The sequence below is a fragment of the Paramormyrops kingsleyae genome, chromosome 12, assembly GCF_048594095.1.
Source record: "Paramormyrops kingsleyae isolate MSU_618 chromosome 12, PKINGS_0.4, whole genome shotgun sequence".
NCBI classification, from domain to species: Eukaryota; Metazoa; Chordata; class Actinopteri; order Osteoglossiformes; family Mormyridae; genus Paramormyrops; species Paramormyrops kingsleyae.
The window spans coordinates 2,821,481-2,834,777 of record NC_132808.1 but is presented as its reverse complement, the minus strand read 5'-3'; positions in this window follow the sequence as shown (position 1 = coordinate 2,834,777).

Sequence of the window (13,297 nt, the reverse complement as noted above, 5' to 3'; positions counted from 1 at the left end):
CTGAAATTTGGATCAATCGTCCATGATTCACCCCAAATGTCACTACACTGCACGAACAAGTTATTTACCGATCCCCTGTAAAACCTAATTTTGCCGTAAATAACTTGGGCTCATAAAAGAAGCCAGGATGCTCATCTGGGCTATTAGATTGGCATGCAGGATGCTTATCTTGGTTTCGGGAGATAGGGTGGGGGGTCGGTATACAGCACCCTATATTGCCTTTAGGGGGGAACAGGGAGGCGTTGCGCAAAGACACCTGGCGCCAGGACGCCCATTGTATTGTATTATCGCAAGCAGAATCACTCGGACTAAAGGGGGAATTGGAGCACCATATATTGCCTGGGGGGAAGGGGTGAGCCTGGCCAGCTTACCCCCTGCCCACACGCAACTCTAAATTTAGTATAAAGGAAGGGGGAGAACCCAGTACTGACCGGAGTTCAGCCGTGGGATAGAGCGCTCATCGCCCGGTACTTTCTCGGAACTCACGTGTTGGTCTCCTGCCAGGACTGAAAGGGCTCCCCAGTCCATGAAGGTGGGTGATGATGGCACGTCCGAGTGTAAATAGCTTTGCAACTGCTTATGCTTTCCCTTAATTGTTGCGAGTAAATTATCGCCGCTTGTGATAATATTTCGTAACTTTTTATGTTTCCTTGCTTCTTGTATGTGTAATTGCTTCTTTTCTATATATATATTCATACCTTTGCACCTAATACTATTAGCTATAAGATATATATTATTTGATATCCGTTGTAGTACGAGTTATTTTGCATTGCCTTCAATATGATAGCTCAGTATTGGTGTTAATGTGAGATCATTTTGTATTACTTATTAAAGTGTATTTGAGTGAACCTAAGCGTGCCTGTTTGTTCCTTCGAGAGCCCTATATCCCTCTCTCATCCATTTTAAGACATGTGCATATCTGGATTCTGCCTCAGACAAACTGCGTGAGCAGTATGCTACCGGTTTCCAGTCTTTCTCATGCAGTTGCAATAGTACACCGCCTATGCCATAACTGCTGGCATCAGCAGAAACAGCAGTAGGCAGGGTCACATAATAGAACTTCAAAACTGGAGAAGTAGAAAGGATGTCTTTAATGCGCTGAAATGCTGTCTCCTGGGGACTGGCCCAAGTCCATGTAGCTGTTGACCTCAACAAGTCATACATTGGTTTGCCTTCTGTTGACAAATTAGGAATGTACTTGCCTAGGTAATTAAACATCTGCAGTACCCGTTTTAGCTCCTGAACATTGTGTGGAGGTGATAGCTCACGGACTGCTCTGATCTTCTCAGGATCGGGTCTCACACCTGATTTGTCGATCAAGTGACCCAGGAAGTGAAGCTGATGTTGTCTCAGTAGACACTTTTCACGGTTCAACTTCAACCCAGCAGACTCAATTCTCTTCAATACATTGGTAAGCCATTTGTCATGCTGTTCCATGGCGTCTCCATACACCAATATATCATCCATATACACCGATACTCCTTCAAGCCCTTGTAGAGTTTCCATCATCTTCCGCTGAAATATTTCTGGGGCACTGGTGATGCCGAAAGGAAGACGTTTAAAGGAGTACCTTCCAAACGGTGTTATGAAAGTGGTTAGTTTGCTGCTTTCTGGGTGTAACGGTATCTGCCAAAAACCTGAGGCAGCATCCAAAGATGAGAAGACTGTTGCATCACTCAGTTTTGCAATTATTTCCTCTGCAGTTGGAAGAACATATCTTTCCCTTTTTACAGCTTCATTCAACTTTTTCAGATCTACACAGATGCGAACCCTCCCGTTCTGTTTAAGCACCAGCACAATGGGTGTGCACCAGTCCGTAGGGTCTGTCACTGGCTCAATGACCCCGTTCTCTTCTATGCGCTGACTTTTTGTATAAGAGACAGTGGAACTCTGCACGTTATGTGTACCGCATATGGCTGAGCATTGTCCTTAAGCTGGATTTTAACAGGTTCTGTTTTAAGAGTTCCATGCTAACCAAATCTCAGGCACTTGGATTGCTGCGAGGATTGCTGGGATTGCTGCGAGAGAGTGGTGTTGAGCTGCAGCGATTGTTTGGGATTGTTTTTTGGAGTGTTTTGAACGTATTTTGAGTGTTTGTGTGCTTTACCTGTTTACGTGGGTGGCTGTTTATTTCTATTTATTGTTCTTATTTCGGTCGGCATGAGTGCTTGTCTGTCCTGTCTGTTAATTAACAGCGCGATTATTACCGACAGAGAGCTGCGGGTGTCGCGTGAGCGGCGTTTTTCTGTCCGCATTTAACTCCGTAACAAACACCCACGGGGCGATAATAACTAATAATATCTAACGTCGGTATTGCTACCCAGCGCCGGAAAAGGACAGTTGCTCCTGAGCTTTGCTCGGTCGCCAGTCGGGGCCGGGAGGACATTTTCCACTTTTTTCCCGCTCCGGCAGTAGCCTGCTGTGAGGGGGTTTTTGTGGTTTTTCGACCTCCCAAGAGCAACTTCGATTTCGCCTTGTTTTTAGTTCATACTTGGTTCAGGCAGAAGTTCTTCTGGTAAGTAGTAGTAAATTTATCAGGTTTAAAATTTTAAATAAAATAATAATTAAGTTCCGTTTTAACACAAGTAATAACTTATTTTAGTGTACTCGGCACGTTACTGCATTTATTGTTTATAGTTAAATACACTATATAGATTTACTGGGCTGGGAGTACGGGGTCATAGTGAGTTAGTTAATTATGGGGCCGGCTCAGTGTTGCGTTTGCAAGATGTTTGCCCTTCTGGACGTTAGTGTCCAGTCGGACTTCCTCTGCGAGCGATGTAAGCTAGAGGACTCACTCATGGTCAAGGTTCGCGACCTTGAGGAGCAACTGGCTCTCATCCAATGCAACAGTGAGTTAGATGAGCTAGTTGATACGCCGTTTAGGGAGATGGTGTGTACGCCACTAGCGGGGGGGAGGGAGAATGAAGAGCAGAGAGGTCGAGAGAGCTGGTTGACCGTAGGTCGTAGAGCAGGAAAAGGTGTACACACGTTACAGAGGCGGCATCACCTGAGGTGTCTGTGTCTAACAGGTTTCAGGTGCTTCCAGCTTTAGAGCCGGAAGGGACTGGGGAGGCAGGTGGGCCCTTGGGCACTGAGGAGCCCCCTCCCCCCAGGAAGAGGAAGGTTGTGGTAGTGGGGGATTCAATTATTAAGGGAGTAGACAGTTATGTGTGCACGCGTGATAGAGGGTCCCGTACGGTGTCTTGCCTGCCTGGTGCCCAGGTAGGAGACCTTCCAGATCGTGTGGACAAGTTTTTGGCCCCAGCTGGGGTGGATCCAGTTGTCGTGGTGCATGTTGGCACCAACGACATAGGCAAGGGTAGAAGGGCTGTTCTGCAGGATAAATTTATAGAAGTCGCCAATAAGCTTAGAAGCAGAACGTCCATGGTGGTATTTTTTGAAATACTCCCCGTGCCACGTGCAAGTCAGGCTAAGTTAGCTGAGATAAGGAGATTAAATGCGTGGCTAAAAGGATGGTGTAGGAAAGAGGGGTTTAGGTTTATGGGGCACTGGAGGACCTTCTGGAACAGGTGGGACCTGTTCAAGCCGGATGGGTTGCATCTGAACCGGAGGGGAACCAGTGTACTGGGAAGGCGTATTTGTAGAGTAGTTGAGGAATGTTTAAACTAGGGACTGGGGGGGCAGGGAGGTTAGTTAAGTATGTACCTGGGGGGAAACGGAAAGCCCCAAAAAATCATATTATAAGTAGGCACTGTAATAGGCCTAACCTTTGTTGTCTGTATTTCAACGCCAGGAGTATTAGGAATAAAATTCATGATTTAGAGGCTCTTATCTCATCGGACTCTTATGATATTATAGCAATAACTGAAATGTGGTTGAGTAAAAAGGATGGACAAGAATATAATATGGATGGTTACACGTTGTTCCGTAAAGACCGTATAGGTAAGAAGGGAGGTTGTGTTGCAGTATATGTAAAGGAAAACTTGCAGGCAAGGGAGCTTACTGATATAAGTAAAAGTACGGAAGCTATATGGGTAAAATTAGATGCTAAAAACTCAAATCGCCTAATTGTCGGTGTTTGTTACAGAGCACCTAATGTAGCTGCCGAGGAAAGCAGATTGTTATACAGTGATATTAGGATTAAGAGCAATAAAAATGATGTGGTAGTCATGGGTGATTTTAATCTACCGGGGATGCAGTGGGACATTGTTGCTGGCTCTTCTGAAAATGAACTTGAGATGGTGGAATTAGTACAGGATTGTTTTTTTACTCAGTTTGTTAACACCCCTACCAGGGGAGATGCCATTCTTGATCTTGTTTTCTCTAATAACCAGGACAGGATTGGTAAATTAGACGTTTTAGAACCACTTGACAGTAGCGATCATAACATGGTTAAATTTGAGGTTAAGTTTAGTGCCCGAAGAGCAAAGTCCAAATCAAAAATATATAATGTTAGGAAGGCTAACTTCAATTGTATGAGATTAAAACTGGAAACTGTGAACTGGATGGAGTTAAATAACAAAACTGTTGAAGAGGCATGGGAATTTTTTAAAAGCACATTATTGCAAGTGCAAGAGGACTTCATACCTGTTTCCAGCAAGAATAAGTCTAGGAAATTGCAACCTAGGTGGTTTACTAGGGAAATAAAGTATAAAGTAAGGAGGAAAAGGGCTTTGTTCCAGAAATGGAAAATAACTGATGATGACAGAATAAAGCAAGAGTATCTAAATCTACAGGCTGAATTAAAAAATGACATTAGACAAGCTAAAAGGAATGTCGAAATGAAGATCGCATTGGAGGCTAAGGATGACGTTAAAAGTTTCTTCCAGTATTTTAACTCTAAAAGAGCTCTAAAAGCTGAAATTACTAATCTGCAGGATAGTAAGGGTCTTATAATTGAAAACGACACTGATATAGTAAATGAGTTCAATGATAGTTTTGCACGGGTATTCACTGTTGAGGACACTAGTAACTTACCAGTTCTAATTACTAATCCAACATCTTCTATAACTAATATATATATAACTGAAGCTGATGTTTTGCAAAGCCTAGCTAAGCTCAAAATAAATAAATCACAGGGCCCTGATGGCATCTTACCTATAGTGTTAAAAGAGATGAGGGATATTATTTGCCGACACTTAACTTTACTGTTTCAAAAATCCTTATCTGAAGGTGCGGTACCTTCTGATTGGAAGCATGCCAACATAACGCCCATTTTCAAAAAAGGGGATAGAAGTAATTTGTCAAACTATAGGCCAATCAGTCTAACTTGTATAACTGGTAAAGTTATGGAGGCTATAATCAAAGAGAAAATGGTAGATTACCTGGACTCAAATAACATTTTGAGGGATAGCCAGCATGGATTTAGGAGAGGTAGATCCTGTTTAACAAATCTGTTGCAGTTTTTTGAGGAAGCTACTCAGGAAGTTGATGATAAGAAGACCTATGATGTCATCTACTTAGATTTCCAAAAGGCTTTTGATGTTGTCCCCCACAAGAGGCTCTCACTTAAACTCAAAGCGACAGGTATTTTAGGAACTGTAGCGACCTGGATTGATAACTGGTTAACGGATAGGAAGCAGCGAGTAGTTAAAATGTCACAGTGGGCCTGCGTTCATAGTAGGGTACCGCAGGGTTAAATTTTAGGACCACTATTGTTCCTAATTTACATAAATGATATAGACACCAATATATACAGTAAACTGGTGAAATTTGCAGATGATACCAAGGTGGGTGGTGTAGCAGATACTGAACTAGCGGCTCAGCAGCTACAGCAGGATCTTAATTTAATTAGTGACTGGGCCGACACCTGGCAGATGAAATTTAACAAATGTAAGGTACTCCATGTAGGGAGTAGAAATATAAAGTACAGGTATTTTATGGGACCTACTGAAATAAAGGTAGCTGATTATGAGAAAGACCTTGGTGTGTATGTTGATGCTTCCATGTCTCATTCTCGCCAGTGCGGGGAAGCAATAAAAAAGGCCAATAGGATGTTGGGGTATATCTCCAGGTGTGTGGAGTTTAAGTCAAGGGAGGTAATGCTAAGATTATACAATTCCTTGGTGAGACCTCACCTAGAATATTGTGTGCAGGTTTGGTCACCATATCTTAAAAAGGACATTGCGGCCTTAGAAAAGGTGCAGCATAGGGCCACAAGAATGATTCCTGGTCTTAGAGGAATGTCATACGAGGAAAGGTTATTTGAGCTAAATCTGTTCAGCCTCAAGCAAAGGAGACTGAGGGGGGACATGATCCAGGTCTATAAGATTCTAACAGGTTTGGATGCTGTTCAACCGAATAGTTACTTCAGCATTAGTTCAAATACAAGAACTCGTGGCCATACAGTAGGTGGAAATTAGCAGGAGAACATTTCAAACTGGATTTAAGGAAGCACTTCTTTACACAGCGTGTAGTCAGAGTATGGAATAGTCTTCCTGATAACGTAGTGCAAGCTGAATCCTTGGGTTCCTTTAAATCAGAGCTAGATAAGATTTTAACAACTGTGAGCTATTAGTTAAGTTCTCCCCAAGCGAGCTCGATGGGCCAAATGGCCTCCTCTCGTTTGTATAGTTCTTATGTTCTTATGTTCTAAATGCATTGTGAATTTCCTCAATGCGTTTCACCACTCCCATTGAGGATGCAGTGGATCGGCTTAATAAATTGTTCACATTTTCTCCATGGATAACATACACTGGGAATGTGTACACACTTCCTTTATATGTGGTACTAACTTGAATTTTCCCCAAGCACTCAAGGCGTCCTCCAGGACTACACAGTGTAACACTAGACCGCTCCAGCGTTCTCCTGGGATTAAGCGTGCAGAAAGTTTCTTCACACATGATGTTTGCATCTGCACCAGTATCAATTTTAAATTTAACTGGTGTCTTTCTGATGGAAATTTGCATAGTCCACTGCTCATCATTATTTTGTGAATTTGTAACAGCTCCCAGGAAATATGGTGTCTGTGCAACAGTTTCTGTCACTTCTCTGTTTTACTATGGCACATTCTTTCCCAGTGACCCACTTTTTTACATTTATTGCATGTTGATTTTATTGCTGGGCATTTTTCCTGATGCTTGTGTTTAATTTTCTCACGCCTTCCACATTTTGGTTCTCCTTGCTCTTTGTCAAATCTTTTAGGTTTCCATTTCTGTTTTCCTCTGTCTGCTGCTTTCCCTTGTGCCATCTCTTGTACTGCAGCGCACGCTTCCCCCTGTTGGTGAACTTGGAGCGCTACCTCTTCACATTGGCGCACGCTTTGAATAGTTTGAGCCAACGTGAGGTCGGACATTAACTGCAGTCTGCGCGACAGTTCTTTATCAAGTATACCTACGACTATCCGATCCCGAATGTGTTCATCTGTGTATTCTCCGAAGTCACAATGTTCTGATAAATCATACAGAATTCTAATAAAGGTTTCTGCCTTTTCACACGGGCGCTGTACTCTTTCATAGAAACAGGCTCGCTCGTGAATCACATTCCGTTTAGGGAAGAAGTACTCGTCGTATTTTATTAACACAACGTCGAATCTCTTCTTGTCACCTTCCCCATCAAAGGCGAACGATTTAAATATGTGTTCGGCTTTGTTACCCATGGCGTAGATTAATGAACTGACCTGGACTTCACCGTCTTCTTTATCCAGTTTGGTAGCACTCCTAAAGCGCTTTCACCATGTTGAAATCACAACACTTTTTATACTTAGTCCCCCTCATTCATTTCAGAGCACCATAATATTTGGGACATAGCAATAGTAGGTTTATTAAAGCAGTAATGTTTAGTACTTTGTTGCATATCACTTGCATGCAACAACTGCTTGAAGTCATAGACATCACCAGGTACTGAGTATCTCTTCTAGTGACGCTCCGTCAGGCCTCTAATTCAGCCACATTCAGCTCCTACAGTATGTTCTTATGTTCTTATGTTCCTGCTTGTTTCGGGGGCTTGCCCCTTTAAGTTTCCTCTCCAGCATAAGGAAGGTACACTCAATTGGATTTAAATTGGGTGACTGGCTGGGCCATTCAAGAATTTTCTCTTTTTTAGTTTTGAAAACTAAATCATTATCTTGTTGCAGGAACAAGTATTGTCCAATGAGTTTGGAGGCATTTAGTGATAATACACCTCAGAATTCATTGTTTGACTGCCATCAGTAGTTGCATCGCCAGTGAAGATAAGTGTGCCAGTACCTGTGGTAGCCATACATGCGCAAGCCATAACACCGACACCCCAAATGAGGTGGTATGCTTTGGATCTTACCCCAGTTCCTGTTCATCGCCACACTTTCCTCTTGCCATCAATCCAATAAAGGTTAATGTTGGTGTTGTCTGTCCATAAGACCTTTTTACAGAATTCAGCAGGCTCTTTTCCCAAACTAATCTGGCCGTCCTGTTTTTGTGGTTAACTAGTAGTTTGCATCTTGCCGTGTAGCTTCTGTGTTTCTGTTCATGAAGTCTTCTTCAGATAATAGTTCTTTCTTCTTAATGATATTCCAGACAGTTCACTTTTGTAATCCTTAGGTTTGGCCGATGTCTATAACGGTTTTATTCTTGTTTTTCAGCCTCATAATGACTTCTTTGACTTTCATTGATGCCGCTCTTCTCCTCTTGTTTAAGAATGGCAACTACAGACTCCAAATGGTAGAAGCAAGCCTAGATATTTTAACGCTGCGCTAATGAAGCAATGAAACACACCTGAGTAATCACAAACACCTATGAAGTCAAAGGTCAATATAGTAGGCAATATGGCAATATGGTGCCCTGAAATGGGCAAAAAAGTGTAGCAATTTCTACATGGTGAAACCGAAATGTATGCAAATAACTTTAAATGAAAGTCTGGAATGTGCACCTTAATCATGTCTGAATTGTTTGATTTAAATTTTTTAACTGTGGAGCAGAGGGGTAAATCAATGAAAAAAAGTCATTTTTTTAAAAGGGTTAGTAAAAATCCACCTTTTGGTGAAGTAGTTTCTAATCATACTGAAAAATTAGAAAAATCCAACCTTTCCTTTAAATAATTTTTACGAAAGAAAAAAGATTATTTTCAATAAAAACAGTGGCACCCCTGCTTTTAATACAATCTCCTTTGCCAGTATAACAGCACTGAGTCTTCTCCTATAACATTTTATAATGTTGGAGAATACAAAGCAGTCCATTCCTCTTTACAAAATCTCTCCAGATCGTCCAGGGTCCTAGGCCATCTCTTGTGCACTCTTCTCTTTAGCTCAGCCCACAGGTCTTCAATGGGGTTCCAGAAGCTTGATTCTGCGGTCAGTTAACCATTTTTGTGTTGATTTGGACATGTGCGTAGGATCACTGTCCAGCTGGAAGATCCAATGATGGCCCAGTTTTTGTTTCCTGGCAGAGGCAGCCAAATTTTGATTTAAAATGTCCTGGTATTTCATGGAGTCCATAATGCCATGTACTAATGAGGTAACAGCCCCTCTATATTACAGAACCTCCACCATATTTTGCATTTGGGGTAAGGTTCTTTTCATTATAGCCATCCTTCTTTTTATGTCAAACCCATCTTATATTTATTGCCAAAAAGGTCCATTTTTATTTCATCGGACCATTGAATTTGGTTCCAGTCAAAATTGTAGTAGTGTTTCGCAAACTCCAGGTGCTTACCTTTGTGGTTAACTGACAAAAAGAAGCTTTTTCCGTCATACCTTCCAAATAATGTTAGCATGAAGGGGTGTCTGACATGGTAACCCGAAGATTTTACTTGATCTTGTAATTCACCAACAGTCATCCTTGGGGATTTTTTTGCGTGGGGAAACTCCAGGAAGCTGGCCTACTAGGCAGAATTGCAAAGAAAAAGCTGTATCTCAGAATGATCAATAAAAAGAAAAGACTGAGTTGGGCAAATGAGCACAGACACTGGACAGAGGAGGATTGAAAAAAAGTGCTATGGATAGACAAATCTAAGTTTGAAGTGTTTGGATCACAAAAAATATCCTGAGATACAGATCAAATGAAAAGACACTGGAGGAGTGCTTGAAGACAATTGTCAAGCATGGTGGAGGCAATGTGATGGTCTGGGGCTGCTTTGGTGATACTAAAGTGGGAGGTTTGAACAGAGTAAAAGGCAAGAACTCTGTTTTGCAGTAGACCTGTTGATGGCATTTAATTGTAGCCAATTTTGTCCTATAGCAGGACAATTACCCAAACACAACTCCAAACTATGCAAGAACTATTTAGGGAAGAAGCAGTCAGCTGATATTCTGTGTATAATGGACTGCCCGAGTCACTGGAGCTAAACTTTGTTGAGCTATAATGGGAGCAGTTTGACTGAAAGTTATGTAAGAAGTGCCCATCAAGTCAATCCCACTTGTGGGAAATGCTTCAAGAAGCTCGGGGTGAAACCTCATCAGATTACCTCAACAATCTGACATCTAGAATGTCCAAGGTCTACAAGACTGTAAATGCAGGACTCTTTGACGAAAGCAATTAATGTATAAATGTCATCTTCCCGATCTGTGCAGCATTAATGAAAGCGCAACTACAGTGTTGTGCCAAAGTCTGGAACCACTTGTAAATTTTGCATTTTTTTCAACTCTTGATATTTCATTTTAATTCCTTCGTTAACCCAATACATTTATTTGAGTACAGTGTTACAGGAGATACATTTGGCTATTAAAAGCAACTTCTTATTCTAGCTTGGCCTTACTTTTCTGAGTTTGTTAAAGTTGCCATGTCAATCGTTTTTTTGCGTAAATGGTGTAACATACTTTGCTGACCAAGGGTACAAAATATATTAGTAAACTTTAAAGTAGTACAGACATGCGTCATGCTGTCTTCATATTCATGTACTGTAAGTGGCCTTGAAAAAAGCCATTTTGTGCGTCAGTGATGGCTCAGTATTTGGTGGGCCACCCTTTGTTCTTGATCACCTGCCTGAACCATGTTGGCATTGAGTGAACCAGTTTGATGAGGTAATCATGGGTGATAATGCAGTTCCAGGCCACAATGAGTGACTCACATTTTGATGTTGGATGTCTCTTGGACACCTTGTACCACAAGATCTCAATCGGATTCAGATCCAGAGATTGGGTAGGCCAGGTGATTGACTCAGTGTTGTTCTGATGCTTCCAATTGATCACCTGTTTCAAGGAATGACAAGGTACATTGTCACCTTGGAACAGGAACTGGCCTGTAAACAGCTACCTGGTTCTGTTGACCATCCATCAATGATGTGCAAACATCCACCTCCACTAACAGCCCCATACCATGACCTTGAAGGAAGCTTTCCAGGAAACCTCCTCACGTAGGTGTGGGCCTGGCTGCCAAACAGGCAGAAGGTGCTTTCATTGCTATAAAGCACCTTTTCCCACATTTCACATGTCCAGCTTGAGTGCTTCCGTCCCCACTTGATCCAGTTGCATCTTTGGACGTCAGTCATTATTGAAATTGGCGCATACACCACAATGAAAAGCAAAAACAACGTGACGTCATTCCACTGTTTCCTGCAATAGCCAAACTGGTTGGTAGCGTGCAAACTTTTAAACGATACACTGTAAAGAACATACTGTAGAATTTACAATAATTTACTGGCAAAAAAGTTGCTAATAAAATCCTGTAAAATAGTCGCTAATTGCTGTAAAATAGATTACAGTATAATACTGCTTAGCAATTTACATTAAATTGATGTTTGCAGAATACAGCATTTTTTTTTTTTTTTTTTACAGGATTATAAAATTAAACTTGTAAAAAGGCATTACAGGTTTTTTTTGTAATTACGCTAAATTACAGTACTTACCTGGCAACAAAAGTTGCCAATAAAATCCTGTGAATTTAACAAAAGCCAAGATGTAGCTGTAACATTTTTACTATGAAATTCCTGTAAATAACTATTTTAACTGTGAACTGTACTGTGCTCTTTACCATTATACTGATGTGAATGCATTAAAACAAAGATTTTTAAAAATAATCACTCAAATTCAAAGCTGTTGTAAGAAAACTGTTTATTAAAGCTGATACCTGACAACACTTCAGCACTGTCACTGGTAACATAATTTTACTTTTTCAACTACAGAAAAGCTTCTAAAAAATCAGCTGTTACAAAACAACTACAAACAACTCAAGATAAAAGTTAAAGGGACTGTTTGCCTAAAAATAAAAATGGTCATTATTTACTCTCCCTTAAGTTGTTCCAAAACTATGAGTTTCTTTCTTGTGTTGAATACAAAAGATTATATTTTAATGAAGTTTATAACCAGACAAGTAACGTAGCCATTGACTTCCATAATAGGGCAAAAATATGGAAGTCAATGGCTACTGTCAACTGTCTGGTTACCAACATTTTAAAATATCTTAAAACAAGAAAAAAACTAAGAATTTTGGAACAACTGAAGGTGAGTAAATGATGGCAATCCCTTTAAGCTCAAAACAACAGAATGGCATATTGGTACCAAAACGAATCTGACTTCAGTTAAAACTCACAGTAAGTCATACAGTATTTCTGCTTAAAAGAAATAAATGTTTAAATCTGTCACAAATGCTACTGACTGTGCTGATTCATTAAACTTAGAATACTCTAACAAACATTTAGCCATTTTTTAAACATTTAACATTCTTTAACATATTTTGTAAGTTGACCAGTTTTTTTTTTTAACATGACCAAAGAACAAGTCTGAAAGCAAGTGTCATTTTATAGATGGCTTATCCTGTAGGTATAGTTTTGATATATTTGTAAACTTACAGTACATGCTTAACCACTCAAAGTCCATTAGCCTTCTGAGAAGAGAACACACATGAGGATTGACTGTGTTGTTCCTCTTCTCGGATACCTTCCCACTTTTTTTTGCTCCAACCTTTGATGTGCCTGTCTTGGTGCCGGTGTGTGGGTTGATTCCAACAAAACATCTGCACAAACATCAGACAAACATAAGCATGTGCAGAATTTAATAAAACTTCTTCAATAGTTCAAAAGCATTTGCTGAACTATAGTAATGCATTACAAAGGAATAATTCATCCAAAAAAGAAAAATTGTCAAATTTTTAAAAACCTGAATAAATGTATTTCTTCTACTATAATAAAAGAATATATTGCAAAGAATGAGTAAACCAAACAGCCTTGGTTCTCAATGACTTCCACATTATTGAGGAAAAAAATGGAGCCATAAAGTATTTTGTTTAACTGGATTTTTTTTTACATGGTTTAGAATAGCTCAAAGATGAGTACATGACAGAATTTGAATTTTTGAATGGCCTATTTCTTGAAGTAGTGTCAAAGGTTTAATTCACCAAAAAATGGAATTTCATTGTCATTATTCACTCACCCTCATGTCGTTCAAAACCTGTAAGACTTTTGTTCATCTTTGGAACACAAATTA